The sequence below is a fragment of the Aulonocara stuartgranti genome (genome assembly GCF_965226115.1).
Source record: "Aulonocara stuartgranti genome assembly, chromosome: 16".
Lineage (NCBI taxonomy): Eukaryota > Metazoa > Chordata > Actinopteri > Cichliformes > Cichlidae > Aulonocara > Aulonocara stuartgranti.
In genome coordinates, this window is record NC_138952.1 from 9,427,326 (window position 1) to 9,444,480 (window position 17,155).

Genomic DNA, 17,155 nt, shown 5'->3' on the forward strand with positions numbered 1-17,155 from the left:
CTTGCACTCCATGTTATGTACGTACGTCATTGTCATGAGACACTCTCACAAACAAAATCACGGTTTAGTAACGCAGCCTGCTTATGGGGAAGTAACAGTAATCTAATTACTTTTTTTCCAGTAGTAATCCCTTATTTTACTTGTTTATTTTATTTATTAATTTATTTTTTATTTTACTAGTGACACGCAGTGTTGGTTAAGTTACTTGAAAAAAGTAATCAGTAACTAATTACTGATTACTTCTCCAAAAAAGTAATCCTGTTACTTTACTGATTACTTATTTTCAAAGGTAATTAATTACTTAGTTACTTTTTAAAAACACGATTTACAACCTGAATAGGTGATAAAGCGATAGATCTTTCAGCCCAATTCTACACTGAACAAAAATATAAACGCAACACTTTTGTTTTTGCTCCCATTCCCCATGGGATGGACGTAGAGACCTAAAATTCATTCCAGATACACAATATAACCATCCATCCCAAACAGTGGTCACAAATCAGTCCAAATGTGTGGTAGTGGGCACATCTGCTATATTGAGATAATCCATCCCACCTCACAGGTGTGCCACATCAGGATGCTGATCTGACATCATGAGTAGTGCACAGGTGTACCTCAGACTGCCCACAACAAAAGGCCACCCTGGAATGTGCAGTTTTGTCTCACAGCAAAATGCCACAGATGCCACAAGCAATGAGGGAGCGTGCAATTGGCATGCTGACAGCAGGAATGTCAACCAGATCTGTTGCCCGTGCATTGAATGTTCATTTCTCAACCATAAGCCGTCTCCACAGGCGTTTCAGAGAATATGGCAGCACATCCAACCGGCCTCACAACCGCAGACCTCGTGTAACCACACCAGCCCAGGACCTCCACATCCAGCAGGTTCACCTCCAAGATCGTCTGAGACCAGCCACCCAGACAGCTGCTGGAACAATTGGTTTGCACAACCAAACAATTTCTGCACAGACTGTCAGAAACCGTCTCAGGGACGCTCAACTGCATGCCCGTCGTCCTCATCGGGGTCTTGACCTGACTCCAGCTCGTCGCCGTAACAGACTTGTGTGGGCAAATGCTCACATTCGATGGCGTCTGGCACGTTGGAGAGGTGTGCGCTTCACGGATGAATCATGGTTCACATTGTTCAGGGCAGATGGCAGCTGAGAATGTCCCAGTTCTTGCATGGCCAGCATACTCACCGGACATGTCACCCATTGAGCATGTTCGGGATGTGCTTGACCGGCGTATACGACAGCGTGTACCAGTTCCCACGAATATCCAACAACCTCGCACAGCCATTGAAGTGGAGTGGACCAACATTCCACAGGCCACAATTGACAATCTGATAGACTCCATGCGACGATGTGTTGCACTGCATGAGGCAAATGGTGGTCACACCAGATACTGACCGGTTCTGGGTCCCCAGACCCCCAATAGCACAAAAAACTGCACATTCCAGGGTGGCCTTTTGTTGTGGGCAGTCTGAGGTACACCTGTGCACTACTCATGATGTCAGATCAGCATCCTGATGTGGCACACCTGTGAGGTGGGATGGATTATCTCAATATAGCAGATGTGCCCACTACCACACATTTGGACTGATTTGTGACCACTGTTTGGGAGGGATGGTTATATTGTCTATCTGGAATGAATTTTAGGTCTCTACGTCCATCCCATGGGGAATGGGAGCAAAAACAAAAGTGTTGCGTTTATATTTTTGTTCAGTGTACTTTTTCTGCATAATCCATCATACAAAATGTAATCAAATGGAAAAGTCTCTTTTTTTAAACTTGTTTTATTAGTTTTAATCTTTTAACTTTATGCATCAAGCAGTGTTCACACTCACTCTTTCAAATAGATGCAAGTGAAACACAGCAGAAAATAAATAAAATCAAAGACTCAGCGGTCCTGTTGCTCAATTTTTGCCTGCATAGCAGGCGGAGGTTTGCCCTGGTGCAGGTAAGCTGCAGCGGTCAGTGGAAGAATCCACGAGTTTGTCTGTGAATTTCCCATTCCGTAGTAGCATACTCGGTGCTTGCTCAGAAGTTTAGGGTTTTTTTCGCTGCAAAAAGAAGTTTTCTTCCCACACAGTGAACAGCGGACGCTAATGTTTTTGTCACTTTTTTACGGAATCACACTCAAAGTAAGGTCAGTACTTCCACGCTTTAAAAGCTGCACGCTCATACTCTGTCGCACTCATTATATTATCCATTGTTGATCTGCACACAGCTGTTGCCATGAAGGTCGCACTCATTACTTTTAACGCGTTAATGCCCATCTCTTGTCAGTATGTTGAAGTAACTCAAACTCCAGAGCACTTGGAACTTTATATAATGCAATTCTCCTAGAATTCAGGCTGCTTAACAGAGTTACTTAAAGTGACAATTGAACACTCACCTCTGTGGTTTAAGTTGTCAGGGATGGTTACTGAGCAGAAATAATACCGAATGTCACTTTTGAACCCTTTCACGTCTCAGCTTCATGTCATCTTGGGTCTATTCTTTTCCTCTCAGTTTCTGGGATTCTTCCTCTTTGCCTTCACTGAGTCCTCTGACAATATCACCTTATTTTGCTGTTATACAGTTTTTGCATTTCTATTTACCAGTTCAGCTACCAAGGAAATTTCTGGTTATCTATCAGGTGAAATAAAAGTGCTCCCCCGTTCTTGTTTTAATTACTTTAGCTGCACAGTCTTCATTTTATATTTTCAGGAGATTGTGTACCTGGTGGCAGACAAAACATAAAATGGAAGCAACGCTATTACAAGACACATCTAAACAATTGTGTCCTTTTCTTCTCTGGTGCAATCAACATTTATGTCAGAATGATGAAGTAGTAAAATCTGCTTATTACCCTTTTAAACTCCAAAAAACCAGCAGCTGAAATGATCCAAGTTGGGTCAAAACTTCCTGAAACTCTGCCTCTGCACTTAAGCTGACTCTCTGATGACTTTGACTGATGGTATTTGTAACTTTAGGGTGTCCCTTAGACGCACTCAGTGACAAGGGCGAATTAAACATTTACCCTAATGGAAGAGGAATAAAAGCGGGATGATGGGTGACTGTAATGTAAGACACATCCAAGTCAATCTCACACAGTCCTAGAAGAAAGCAACCATAAAAAGATGATTATGAGATGATGAGTGGGATTCAGCTAAGTTCTCTGCCTGGATACAGAGAAAAAACAAAAAAGTTTAACCCACCTACTTAGGTCACTACCTCCCCTCTGAACAGCTTGCCGTGCAGCGTAAAATTACCTGAGAACAGAACAGTTAGAAGACAAGACAACAGTATCCATTGAGGAAAACCTATCACTTATGAATAATATAAAGGGATGAATTATTAAATAATGTGTCCTGGTTTTGTGAGCTCTTTCAAAGTGTGTTTCCTTCCGGTGAAATTGCCTGAAGTCAGAATGACTTTCGAGTTCAGCTGGGAGGTACTAGTGAGTACAAACATGTGTCATACAGTCATCTTTTCTGTGTCAGCATGCTCATCCAAAAGAGGGTCTGGGGGCAGCTAGAGTTGGTCTTGAGTATAGATGTTCTCTATAGATGAATCTGAAAAGTAAAGCCAGAGCATTCTGTCATACAGCCGGGAGTGGGTAACTCCTCTGTTTATGAAAATAAGTCCAGCTCATAGACAGCATAAAAAAATGGACATTTAGATATAATCTTTCATTCAGTAAGACCCAAACAAATCACTGAACCCATAAATTTGGCTCCAAAGTGTTTTTAGAGGTCATTGGAAAGCTGTTTTCCCTTAGACTTCTAAAAGACTTGGAGTCTTTTTTGCAACCACAACTATCGACTTTGGTGGCCCTACAAGTAAAATGCAGGTTCAACGAACCTCTGCACCAGCTTAATGTTTCTGAAACAGAAGCTATGTTCATGGTCCATGAAGTCAAAAGGAGGTTAAAACAGGAGACGATTTAGGTCTGGTTATGATTAAAGTCAGTACTGTAAGAGCGTGTAGTGAACCTCGCTCATCATGGTCATAGTCAACACCCAAATCCAAAACGCAACCCCAAACATTGTTAAACTAATTATCTGCTGGGTCCAGCTTTATAATTATCATGCATTATGTTTGGCAAGAAAATTATTTAATAATAAGCATATTAACCAAAACATTTGTGTCCAATTCACTTGTCAGACTAGTTATTCATTAGCAGGCTATTATTAAGAAATGGAGTGGCCTAAATAGCTAGCATTTTATTACATTTCCCATAAATCCATCAGCACATTGTAAGTTCTAAGTTGCACAAACTTTAAGTCGAAGGCCGTTATAAAAGTTGCTAATCCATTGACGTTGAGCAGATTTCATTCTTTATATTGTTCCTTTTTTCAGTTATTTATTCTAAAACAAGCTGTACCAGAACTCTATTACTATTTTAAGAGAGGTTTTTTTTACAGAAAAGGAAATGTTAATTAAGCTGCAGGGACCTTTGCTTAATTTCTTGTTACACCCTGTTCCACACCAAAAATACTTTTCATTCAGTCACTTATCTCCCTTTCTTTGAATGACTGTGAATCTGATTCAAAAGAGACCCAAGGCTGCAGAAGTGGAGCAGTGAAATGGGTCACCTTCTCATACTACCTGGATCCTGGACTACCTCACCGACCGACCACAGTATGTGAGGACTGAGGGCTGTGTGTCGGACAGGGTCGTCTGCAGTACGGGGGCCCCACAGGGAACGGTTCTGGCTCCGTTCCTCTTCACCATCTACACTGCAGACTTCTCCCACAATTCCACCCAGTGCTTCCTGCAGAAGTTCTCTGATGACTCTGCAATAGTCGGCCTCATCACTGATGGGGACGACAAGGAGTACAGAGGTCTGACCCAAGACTTTGTGGACTGGTGCCAGCTGAACTACCTCCAGATCAACGCCAGTAAAACCAAGGAGCTGGTGGTAGACTTCCGCAGGCACAAGCATTCTCCACTGCAACCACTGAACATCCAAGGTATGGACATTGAGGCTGTGGACAGCTACAGGTACCTTGGTGTTCATCTGAACAATAGACTGGACTGGACTCATAACTCAGACGCCCTCTACAGGAAAGGGCAGAGCAGGCTGTACCTGCTGCGGAGACTCAGGTCGTTTGGAGTGGAGGGCCCACTCCTGAAGACCTTCTATGACTCTGTTGTGGCTTCTGCTATCTTTTATGGTGTGGTCTGCTGGGGCGGCAGCATCTCTGCTGGGGACAGGAAGAGACTGAACAGGGTGATCCGAAGGGCCAGCTCTGTTCTAGGATGCCCTCTGGACCCAGTGGAGGTGGTGAGTGACAGGAGAACGGCGGCTAAGCTGTCATCCCTGTTGGACAACGTCTCCCACCCCATGCAGCAGACTGTGACAGCACTGAGCAGCTCCTTCAGTGGGAGACTGCGGCACCCACGGTGTGGGACGGAGAGATTTCGCAGGTCTTTCCTCCCCACTGCTGTCAGACTCCATAATAAAGACTTTAACTGATCAAGCACACACATCCATACATATGCAATAATACTAAGTGCAATAATCCTTTCTGTCATCGTTGTATTTTTACTCAGTTGTATATAGTATTTGTATTTGTATTCTATTTTTATCTTATTGTATATTTATTTTATTTTATTCTACTGTATATAGTATTTTATTTTATTCTATTCTGTACAGTTGTGTACTGTATTTATTCTTATTGTATTCTAATTTTTGCCTCATAACTTTTGCACTGTCCACTTCCTGCTGTGACAAAACAAATTTCCCACGTGTGGGACTAATAAAGGTTATCTTATCTTATCTTATCTTATTGCTCATCCACCTCATGAGTAATTTAGTCAAGCTGTACTCCACACCAAGGACTGACAAGCAAACAGAAGTCATATTCTTCCCTGAACAAGACTTGGATACCCAAACACACTCACACATACATTTTCAAATACCTTCCACAGAATCATTATTTTGTTGCCTTCACCCGTGGATGACAAATTAGTATTCGGGCTGGGGTACATTTGGACAACATTTGCTGTTAGGGTGAAGCCTTGTGCTCATACTAATTCGGTTGGAGAATGTTCAAGTTTCCTAAGTGGGCCTCAGAAATTGTTAAAAAATAAATGTGGTGAATTGGCCTTCAGTCTCTCTCAGGCACATTGGTACCACATTTGTATTATGGGGTGTGTGAGACAGCCTGTGTTTGGACAAAGTCGCTGAACATGTTTTAAGTCAGGCATCAAAGTATTCTCTGTAGCAACATGGTCAACTCTCAGTGACCTAATTAAAATGCTATATTTGCTTTGGAGAGAGGGATGCATACATCAAGTGAAATCATTAACAGCCACAAAAAATACTGAGGTGCCAACTAGCTTTGTAACCGCTTCGTACTTGCTCAGCTCTGTGTTCGATCACGTCTCCGCCAAAACAAACTCTCCAAGTCCAACTCCTTTCTCTTCATATCTTCCTGACTGCTGCAGCTGCACAATGACATCAGATTACTCAAAGAGATGTCTCACAGCATGCTGCCGCAGACATTGTCATGTAAACTGTGGAGAAGACAAGAAGAAGGATCCCCAGTTCAGCATTTGAAATAGGGTGATCTATGACAGCGGTCCCCAACCCCCAGACCGGTCTGTGAGTCGTTTGGTACCGGGCCGCGAGAGTTGAGCCTTGGATGTGAAATTAACAGTTCTCAGCGTTTCATCATTAACTCAGTTTCTCTGGGTCTTTTCCCATGTTGTAGTTGTGTGTCTTATTTTGAAAGAAATATTTACGCGTTACTATAGCGACCGAAAGCATTAAAGGACAGAGAGGAGGATGTTCTCAATGTTGTTGGTGCATTTCAGGAGGATGCTCCTAATTATGTTACACAATTACACAGTGAATTCACATTTATTATTATATTTACAAAATACCATAGTTTTTGTTTTCGTCGTATCATTTTATTTTGTTGTATTTATCAGCGACGCCTGAAAGGCCGGTCCATGAAAATATTGTCTGACAGTAAACCGGTCCGTGGCGCAAAAAAGGTTGGGGACCTAAGATGACTAATAAAACTATTTTAATGTGTAAAATTAAATACATCTAGTTTATATTGGTAATAAGTGTGATTTGGTGATTAAATCTCATTGATATCCCTTCAGAGTTAAACTCAGGACCTCCAGCACTCAGTAGAGCCAGTAGGTGATTAGTCTGAAGGTTGCCTGAAATGGCTAACCTAGCGCTGCACTACACAACCTAACAACCCATAACTTACTGACACAGTCCCTTATGCTTATTAAATGACAAAGCTGATGTGATTATACCTTCTGTAACAATATCTCGGCCAGCCCAGTGACTTTCTGGACAGAATTATAATGCTTTTGTACGATCTTGTGCTTTCAAGCGATAAGCTAATAACCTGCTAGCACTACCTTAATTCCCATACAGATGTGAGCAGCAATCCATGTTTGCATTTAAGGAAAATACTGGAGGTTTCAGACAACTTTGCAGCACCTCGTATTTGTTTGTCTCTCAGATTTTTCACCAGAAAATTCCCCAAGGCCACCTCATTTCTCTTCACGTCTTTGTAGCTTTGTGCTGTTTCACAACATGCTGCCACAGATGCTGTGCTGTCAAAGGAGGCACACTGTAGACGACATGATAAAGACTCCACAGTTTAGTGTTTAAAGCAGGGTGATCTATGATAGCTAATAATATTATTTTCAAGGCGGAGAATGAAAGTTGTTCACTTTATGTCGGTAATAAGCGTGAGTGTCTGTTCGATAGCCGTTAAATCTCAATGATATCCACTCAAAAGTCAAGCTCAGGACCTCCAGCTACAACCAAGCGCCCGCTTTCTCATAAATGTCATTAGTCTGCCTTCCTTCCTTCCTCCCTTTCTTGATGTCCCCATTTTATCTTAATGGTGCTTGGCGCACTGATACTGAGTGTGATTGGATTATTAGCCACAATTAAGGACAGGGTAGCAAATGGCTTTCAATGAGGCATTAACTATCAGAGGAGAGCCGACAGTGTGTGAGCGAGAGGACAATGCTGTCTTTAGGAGGGTGACGATCGATGCGCCAGCCTGGAAAATTACAACTTTCACTACTTTTATACACAGCACATGCCTCCACAAACACTTGGAAAAAGGTACACAAACACACATTGTACATCCACAGAGACAGTATATACATATGCTGATGGCTGTAAACAAGCACACACACTCAAGCTGTCACAGAGATGGATGTTCAGGGTTTATGAAGAATGCAGGCTGCAGATATTCATGCCAAGACTTTCAAGGTGCTTAAGAAAAGGAAACGACAGTCTGGCTGTTTTTACTCCACTCTTGCATCATAACCTTTTATCCATCCTCTGTTTTTTCTCTTTCTCTCTCTGTCTCTACAACACTCATGATGGATCTCTTCATGCACGCAGCTTACATTTGATGTACAACACACTTCTGAGTGACTTACCCAAAGAAATAAAATGTTCCAGACTGTTACCAAGCCAGCGGGCAACCACAGTAACGTGATCATTAGGTTACACCCCTGTATGTGCTGCTGCTGCAGTCTCTCTTTTTATGGTGCATTAGGGAGGACACATTTATGCCCTCAAAGTAAAGGAAGACACTATTCCTTGGGTGTTTCCACTGAAATGAGAAATCTTTTTTTTTTCAGGAGGAGAATGACTGGATATGAAACATACTTGGTATAAAGATGATGTCATAATAACTGACTTTATGTCCCGCATGCAGAAATGTGTCCTTTTAAAGTAACAGCTCTTTTATAGTCTAATCACTTTACTGTATGTCTGAGAGAGAAATGGCACCTGATAAAAATTTAATTTCATGTAGTATAGAAAACATTATTACCGCCCCACATGTCTCTGTTAACAGTTTGATGCACTGGGTTATTAGATCCATTAACTCAATTTTTAGAACTGCTTCAAATTTTTGTAGCTGCCAAAGTAATTATGGGCCACAAAAACATATGGCTACCATAATGAGGCAAGAAACACAAGCAGATGTTATGTAGAATATTGCGTGACGCATTAGTTTTATGTTTTTTTCTTAGTTAGAATGAAGCCTCATCCCAGTGTTTTTCTTTTATTTAAAATTTGTTCTTATTGATGTCACATCATTGTTATTTTCATTTTGATTAGTGCTTTTTAATAATACAATAATACAAATATTTTGGGGTCTCAGGGGACTCCAGTCAAAAGCATCCAGTTCCACCTATGCTGTCTTAATGTTTGCATTGGAATTCAAGTATCACCCAGTGACAAGGGCAGTAAGGACACTCTGTTAGTATTTGAGTTGGATTCTGTAAACCATTTGAATCTCCATGGAGATTGAAAGTTTCATCATCTGCATGGGAAACTTTCCAGACTGGCAGTTTTCAGGATGTTGGATCTTGAAAGAATGAGATTGGGGTTAGAGCACAAATTAGCTCCCTATGAAGGGTGTCTGAAACCTTTGTTAGAAATAGGAGAAGCTTGATCGTTTAGGAGGAATTCCAAGTAGAGCCACTCTTCTTCCACATTGACAGGGATCACCTAAGGTGGTCTTCTGGACACATTTTGGGCATGTCCAACAGTAAGGAGACTTCAGAGCAGACCCAGGAAGCATTGGATGGACGATATCTCTTGCTTGGCTTCAGGATATCTTGATATTCGCCAACAAGTCGAATTTGATTGGAAGATAGACCTGAGTAAAGTGTAGAAAATGGATGGATGAATGCACTGAAAATGTTGTCTTTTGCATAGATTCTGTATGATAACCTAAAACTAACTGTTGGAAGATACAAGCAAATATATTAGGTATTTTTAAATCTGCTCTGTTTACATATTACTCTGCATACCTGTGGCAGGTTACTCCACTTTAAATATTGTGGATATTTTTGCTGCTTTCCTTTCAGTGTGAGGCAGAGTCAGAAGCAGCCGCTCAAAATTTAAACACCTTATTGTGAGACTCACAATGTGGTCTTTGTGCTGCAGGTGCTTTTGAGAGGCAGAGAGTGACAGCGACACACACAACCCAGCAAAGGTGATGGAAGTGAGTGACACCGATGTGTTCAATCCCTGGGGACAAACAGCTACTGAGAGTGAGATGGAGGCTTGGAAACCAACTGACAGCATAAAAGAAAGACAAAAAAAAAACGAGACGGCACCAAGAGTCCAAATATTTCAACAGCTGCATTTGCATTTGACATTTCAGGCCTTTTGCAGTTGCTCTTAGGAACTGAAAATGATTGCTGTGGTAGAAAAAGACAGGCCACATAAGGTAAGATTTATATGTAAAAAATTCCCTATTAACAGCCTAAACCGCAAATGAATTGGTGCCGCTGCAGAAAAGAGAATCCCATAACTCTTGACTGAGATGTTACAGATTCATCGTTTCTGCCAAACCTTATTTCAGATGTCAGGAATCACTGTTGACAGGAAATTTCTCAGTGAGGGGAAAGTGACGCATGAAAGCTTTGGAGGAAAATACAAAGCAGTATCTCCAACAGCAGCAAATGAGCACTCCGTCCATCCGGAGAGAGATGGATGAAGCAACAATGACGCTACCTACAGAGGAAGCTTTTTCATACACAGTCAGCAGGCTCTAACAAGAGAAGGTTTAAGTCCAGGAAGTGTGCAGTTTATGTCACAGTACATGAGTGCAGCTAATTAAATCCTTTAGACTTTCCAAAAAAAATTAAGTTATCTCTTGCTGACAGTTGGTGCCACCAAATTTGCCAAGTGCAGCCCTGAATTCCAAACTACTCCGATGGAAGAGTGAGGACGGTGTCGACGCTATGCATTAATTTAATCTGCTCTGAGTGCGAGATGCAAAGGATGAAAAGGAGGCACTGATAATTGGGTGGGTTGCATCAGATTTGTCACTCTGGATGAATTCGTTCCAGCAAATTCAGCCTCATCTGATTGTACAGCAGACTCTTTGAGTATTATTAACCAAACCTAACTGTATGTGTTTTGTGACAGAATTTGTGGTGTACAAAATAACTTTGTCCACCAGTAATGAGTAGGAATTCTAATAAAAAATAAGATTTTTTTAAAAGTTGGTGGCATTAATTCTCAGCTAATAAATTGTGAAGATTTGCTAAGTCACCATCTTTCATTGACTTCCTACTTGACTCAGTCTCCATTAACTCCTATGTTAAAATGTCTACTTTTACAGCAGAAATAAACTTGTTTACAGCTCATATAAGCCCCCAAAAACAGTTTTAGTCTTGGTAGCTAGTGGGCCCTTTAAAACAATGCAGTTGTTTAAAAAAAAATAGTATTTCTTCTTTTGTGCAACAGCTCATGTCACAGTACATAATCAGTCTTTTAATCCGCAACAATTGTTTGTACGATGTACGCATACAGCGATGAGGTTTGCTAGCAAGATTGCTAATGCTAATGAACATACACTTCACCCTCTCATCCAGATGTGGTCACTTCTGACTAATAAGGATTTAGCTACTGACCTCACATGGTACATAATATAAATATAGTACAAAGTACAAGATATCTCTCCTGTCATCCTTTTTTTGGAATCCTTTAGTTCCTGATGTGTATATCTGGTTCGATGTGGTGCTACAGATGCCCCAGTATGGTCACTGGCTAGGTGCTAACATTGTCATTTTATTTTTGTGCTGGGAAGATCCTGTGCTGTGGGTTTATCAGAGATTTTCTGAGCAAAAAAAGTAGTGGACATCTGGACTCATAACTCTAACAGTTTTATCGCCGATCTCCGACTCATCCCAGAGATCTCCAGAACACCGGAGGCTGCCCACTCTACCCGGCCGGGCGGAAGTGCACGCAGACGGCGCCGAGATCGTAAACAAAGGCGAGGTAGGCGCGGAGGGCTACGGGCTAAGCTAAAGCTAACACCACACCGGCTGCCTTTACCCAGTATTTTCCTCGCCAATGTCCGTTCTCTGGCAAACAAAATGGATGAGATACGGCTCTCCATCACTAACAACAGACGGATTATGGACTCAAATGTCATGTTTTTCACCGAAACATGGTTGAACAACAGCTGCCCGGACAATGCTGTCGAGTTAGCAGGACGCCACACACACCGAGCCGACAGGCTAGCAGATGACTCCGGCAAGACCAGAGGTGGAGGTTTGTGCATTTATATTAACAATGCTTGGTGCATGAACTCCACTACTACTGAGAGTCACTGCTCACCTAATGCGGAGTTTTTAATGGTCAAATGCAGACCTTATTATCTCCCCAGAGAACTCACTTCGATCATACTCACTGCCGTGTATATACCCCCCGACGCTAATGCTAGGTTGGCCATGAAAGAACTTTCTGCAGCCATTAACAAACACCAGAATAAACACCCCGAGGCTGCTTTTATTGTTGCTGGCGACTTCAACCACACCAACTTAAAGACAGTCCTTCCCAGATTCCACCAACATGTCTCCTGCCACACCAGAGGAGACAAGACTTTAGACCATGTGTATTCCAACCTGGCTGGAGCCTACAAAGCCACACCCCTCCCCCACATTGGACAATCGGACCATCTCTCCCTGTTCCTTACACCTAGGTATTCACCACTCATCCAACGTGTGAAACCTGCTGTGAGGACAATTAAAGTGTGGCCAGAGGGGACAGAGGCAGTGCTCCAGGACAGATTTAAAAACACAGACTGGAATATGTTCACCCACACAGACCTGGACCAGTACGCCTCATCTGTACTGGATTACATCTCCGAAACCACAGACAGTGTCACCACCCAGAAACGGATCACCATGTACCCCAACCAGAAGCCTTGGATGAACCGGGATGTTCGTCTCCTCCTGAAGGCCCGCAACACCGCCTTTAGGTCAGGAGATGCACACGCCTACAGTACAGCCAGGGCTAATCTAAAGAAGGGCATCAAAAAAGCCAAACACCATTACAAAAAGAAGGTAGAAGAACACTTCTCCAACTCCAACCCCCGACGCATGTGGCAAGGACTCCAGACCATTACAGACTACAGGACCACCAAACCCTCCCCCGCATCCTCTGATGTCTCCTTCCTCAACGAGCTCAACAACTTTTATGCTCGTTTTGAGCGAGGGAACCCCACAACCACAACCAAAGCAGACGTGACGCCAGACCACCAACCTCTGACTCTCTCCCCCACCGATGTAGGAGCGGTGCTGAGCAGGATCAATGTCCACAAGGCTGCAGGTCCCGATGGCATCCCCGGGCGTGTTCTCAGAGCGTGTTCTGAGGAGCTTGCAGGAGTGCTGACAGACATATTCAACCTGTCCTTGGCCCACGCTGTGGTACCGGCCTGCTTCAAATCCACCTCCATCGTCCCGATACCCAAAAACTCCAACCCATCTTGCCTCAATGACTACCGCCCAGTAGCACTCACCCCCATCATCACTAAGTGCTTAGAGCAGCTGGTCCTAGCACACTTCAAATCCTGTCTGGACCCCCACCAATTCGCATACCGCCAGAACAGGAGCACAGAGGATGCAGTCTCCATCGCACTGCACTCTGTCCTCTCACACCTGGACAACAACAACACCTACGCCAGAATGCTGTTTATAGACTTCAGTTCAGCATTCAATACAATCCACCCCTCACAACTCATCAGGAAACTGACAGACCTGGGCATCAGTTCCTTCATCTGCAAATGGTTACTGGACTTCCTGACCAACCGCCCCCAACACGTCCGGCTGGATAACCACTGCTCATCTACAATCACGATGAACACCGGTGTACCACAAGGCTGTGTGATGAGCCCTTTCCTCTACTCCCTCTTCACCCACGACTGCAGACCTGCTGATGGTTCCAACACCATCATTAAGTTTGCAGATGACACCACGGTGATTGGCCTCATCAGTGACAACGATGAGGCCGCCTACAGGGAGGAGGTGGATCGTCTGGCTGAGTGGTGCGACACAAACAACCTGCTGCTTAACACCGAGAAGACCAAGGAGCTCATCGTGGACTACAGGAGGAATGCTGACCCACATCCACCCATCCACATTAAGGGGACGGCTGTGGAGCGTGTGAGCAGCTTCAAGTTCCTGGGAGTCCACATCTCCGAGGATCTCACCTGGACGACCAACTGCTCCAAGCTGGTCAAGAAGGCTCACCAGCGCCTCTTCTTCTTGAGGACTCTGAGGAAGAACCACCTGTCCTCAGACATCCTGGTGAACTTCTATCGCTGCACCATCGAGAGCATCCTGACCAACTGTATAACAGTCTGGTACGGGAACTGCTCTGCCTCGGACCGGAAGGCGTTGCAGAGGGTCGTGAAAACTGCCCAGCGCATCGCCGGAGCACCACTTCCTGCCATAAAAGACATCTACAGGAAGCGGTGTCTGAAAAGGGCTGGGAAAATCATCAGAGACCCCAGTCACCCATCACATGGACTCTTCACCCTCCTGCCCTCTGGGAGGCGCTACAGGAGCCTCCGGACTAAGACCACCAGGTACCGGAACAGCTTCTTCCCCACAGCTGTCAGACTCCTGAACTCTGCCTCCTGACATCTGACCCACGTTAACTCATGGACTGAACATACACACACACACACACAATGGACAACTGTACCCTCAAACACACAATAATAACATGGAGTGAACCACCACTCACAACCACTAGCACTTTATATAGCCTCTGTAGAAATTATCCACACCCTCACTTACCTTAACTGCACTACTGTATAGCTCTGTAATAATCATTCTGTACATACGATAATTTTTAACCCTACAACTGTTTACAACTTGCATAGTTCCCATTTCTGTATAGCTGTATATCTCAGATTCCTGTAAAGTTATTTATTTCATATATTCATATATATATATTCTGTATAGTTTTTCATATTTATATCCTGTCCATATCCTGTACATAGCTTGTACTCACTACAGCCTGTACATACTTATAGTTATAGAATATTCACAACATACTTCATACCGTGTACATTATAACATACCATAATAGACCCATTTCTGTAATATACTTACATATCTATATTATTGCTAATATATATTGTAATATATCTATATCACTAAAGCACTTCTGGATGGATGCAAACTGCATTTCGTTGCCCTGTACCTGTGCATGTGCAATGACAATAAAGTTGAATTCTAATTCTAATTCTAATTCTAGTGAGTAGGGAGAGTGTGGGCTGTAAAACCAAAGCAAGACACTGAAAGAGGCTAAAAAAGAGGGACATGCTCTAGATTAAGGTGATGTTAACCAGTTGTTTTGTCTATGAGCCACATAAACCATGAAGCTTTACATATAATGCATGTGAAATGAGCAAGCTGTAAAATGCAATTAGATGCAATATGAAGCAAATTATCAGTACAATATGTGGTTTATTGAGTAGGATTATTATTGCATGTTATGTTCTCCCATCCAGGCACTTAATATATCACTGCTGGTACTGTGCTTATGTAGCTTCCACGACACACCTTATATCACTATGTGCATTTAAAATAAACCTCTAGAGAGGGGGAGGATCATTCCGTTGTTTCTCTTCTTCATAACCATAGAGTGACTTTTGTTCTGAGTGCGAGTAGTAGACAGATTAAATGTCTGTTGAGTTTTCCTTTTTCCTCATGGCTTTTGGTTCTTTTCCAGCTGCATGTTGGCAGGAGCGTGTGGCAGGAACCATTAGGATGAGAAATGACAGCGAAGTCTGGGCCAACCTTCAGGGTCTGCACAGAGGAGAGTCTTAACAACCACATGCACTCAGAAACAGCACTCTTACAGAGTACATGCATACTGTAACACTCCAACCACACAGCAAACGTCATGTCCTTCCTCACTCCACTAGTACTCTCAACTTCTCTGAACCAGTGGCAAGGAAATTCAGCCTTGCACAGTTAAGAGAAAAGGCTGGCCTTTATATGTCTGGACTTTTATCTGCAGAGCCCGTGTGATCCGAAGTGAGCCGAGTCGTGCAGACAAAAGGAGAGAAGCACTTAGGGATAACAACCACAGCAACTTCTCACTTCACAGCTGTTTCACCGCTGTGATGAATTATTTCCAGGCCACGGTGATTCACCATAAAGCAGACAATGAATCCACTCTGACAGTCCTCCTCGAGCTTGTGTACTGTATGCCTTTATACTGTCGACAGGAACTCCTGCATTCATTATGGAAATTAACAGCGTCTTTGCAAATCACGTTCAAATTGCAAACGAGCATTTTGAGGAGAATCATTTGGAACCTGTGACTCAGGGTAAAAGTTAACTCAGCATTACCGTGTGTATGTTAGAGTCAATTGAAATGGTTATGCAGCCAAAAATACCACATTAGTGTTCTGTATTTACTGGAATATCCATGTGCGGCTGTCACACACGAGCTGAGTTCATGTTATATTCTCAGAAATCTCCATTTTGTTCCAGACCAGTTGGCATAACATCATCAAATGGATGAAGGATTTTTTTATGAGTGGCTCACAGAGATAGACATCCAGCCAAGTTCATATCTGTGGAATGTCTTATGGGTTCGCTACGCACCGCTGCCAAAGTAGAGGATCTGGAGTATCACGTATCCATCCTGACTTCCATCATATTCTCTTAGTGTTAGGTCTCACTCCAGAAACCACAGTCTGCACATGCAGCCAGCGCCCCTTCCAGTGAATGTGGTGCAACTGGTTGTGTGACAGCGTGGCGTGCAGGGCGTCTGGCTTTTACACCGAGCTCTGAAGCTCACTCACCCTCACATCGTGAAAAGGTCTCAGCCCAGAGGGAGAGCTGGGTTCCTGCTCTGTCAGCCGTGATCATGTAACAGACTCTCTGAGGACTCTAAAGGCCACAGGTGCAGGTAGAAGCAAGGGTTCACTCCCACACATGGTGCTGTGGTCGCTGGGACTCTGGGATGCAGAATCAGGTGGTCTTGGCAGCTTTATGTAGTTGAGGGACAGCTTGAGGGTGTGATGGAGGGGGCGTTGAGTTCCAGTGGCTCTGTGCCCAACATCGTCCAGGCGGAGTTCCGCATCGCTTCACAGGGAAACAGAGACAAACACAACCCAATGCCACCACCTCTGCATGCTCTGGCTCATTCCTCTGCAGAGATGGGCATAGTTGCACATTTCCACCCTCTTATTTTAAATCCAGAGGTAACCAGGTTTAGGAGTTTGTCGCATCTAAACTTTGGAGCAGCCTTCCTTTCTCTATGCAGTTACAGAATAAGGGGTTTGTTTCAAATGTACAAGATACAATCAAAATGCTAAAGTGTACAAAGTTCAACATAC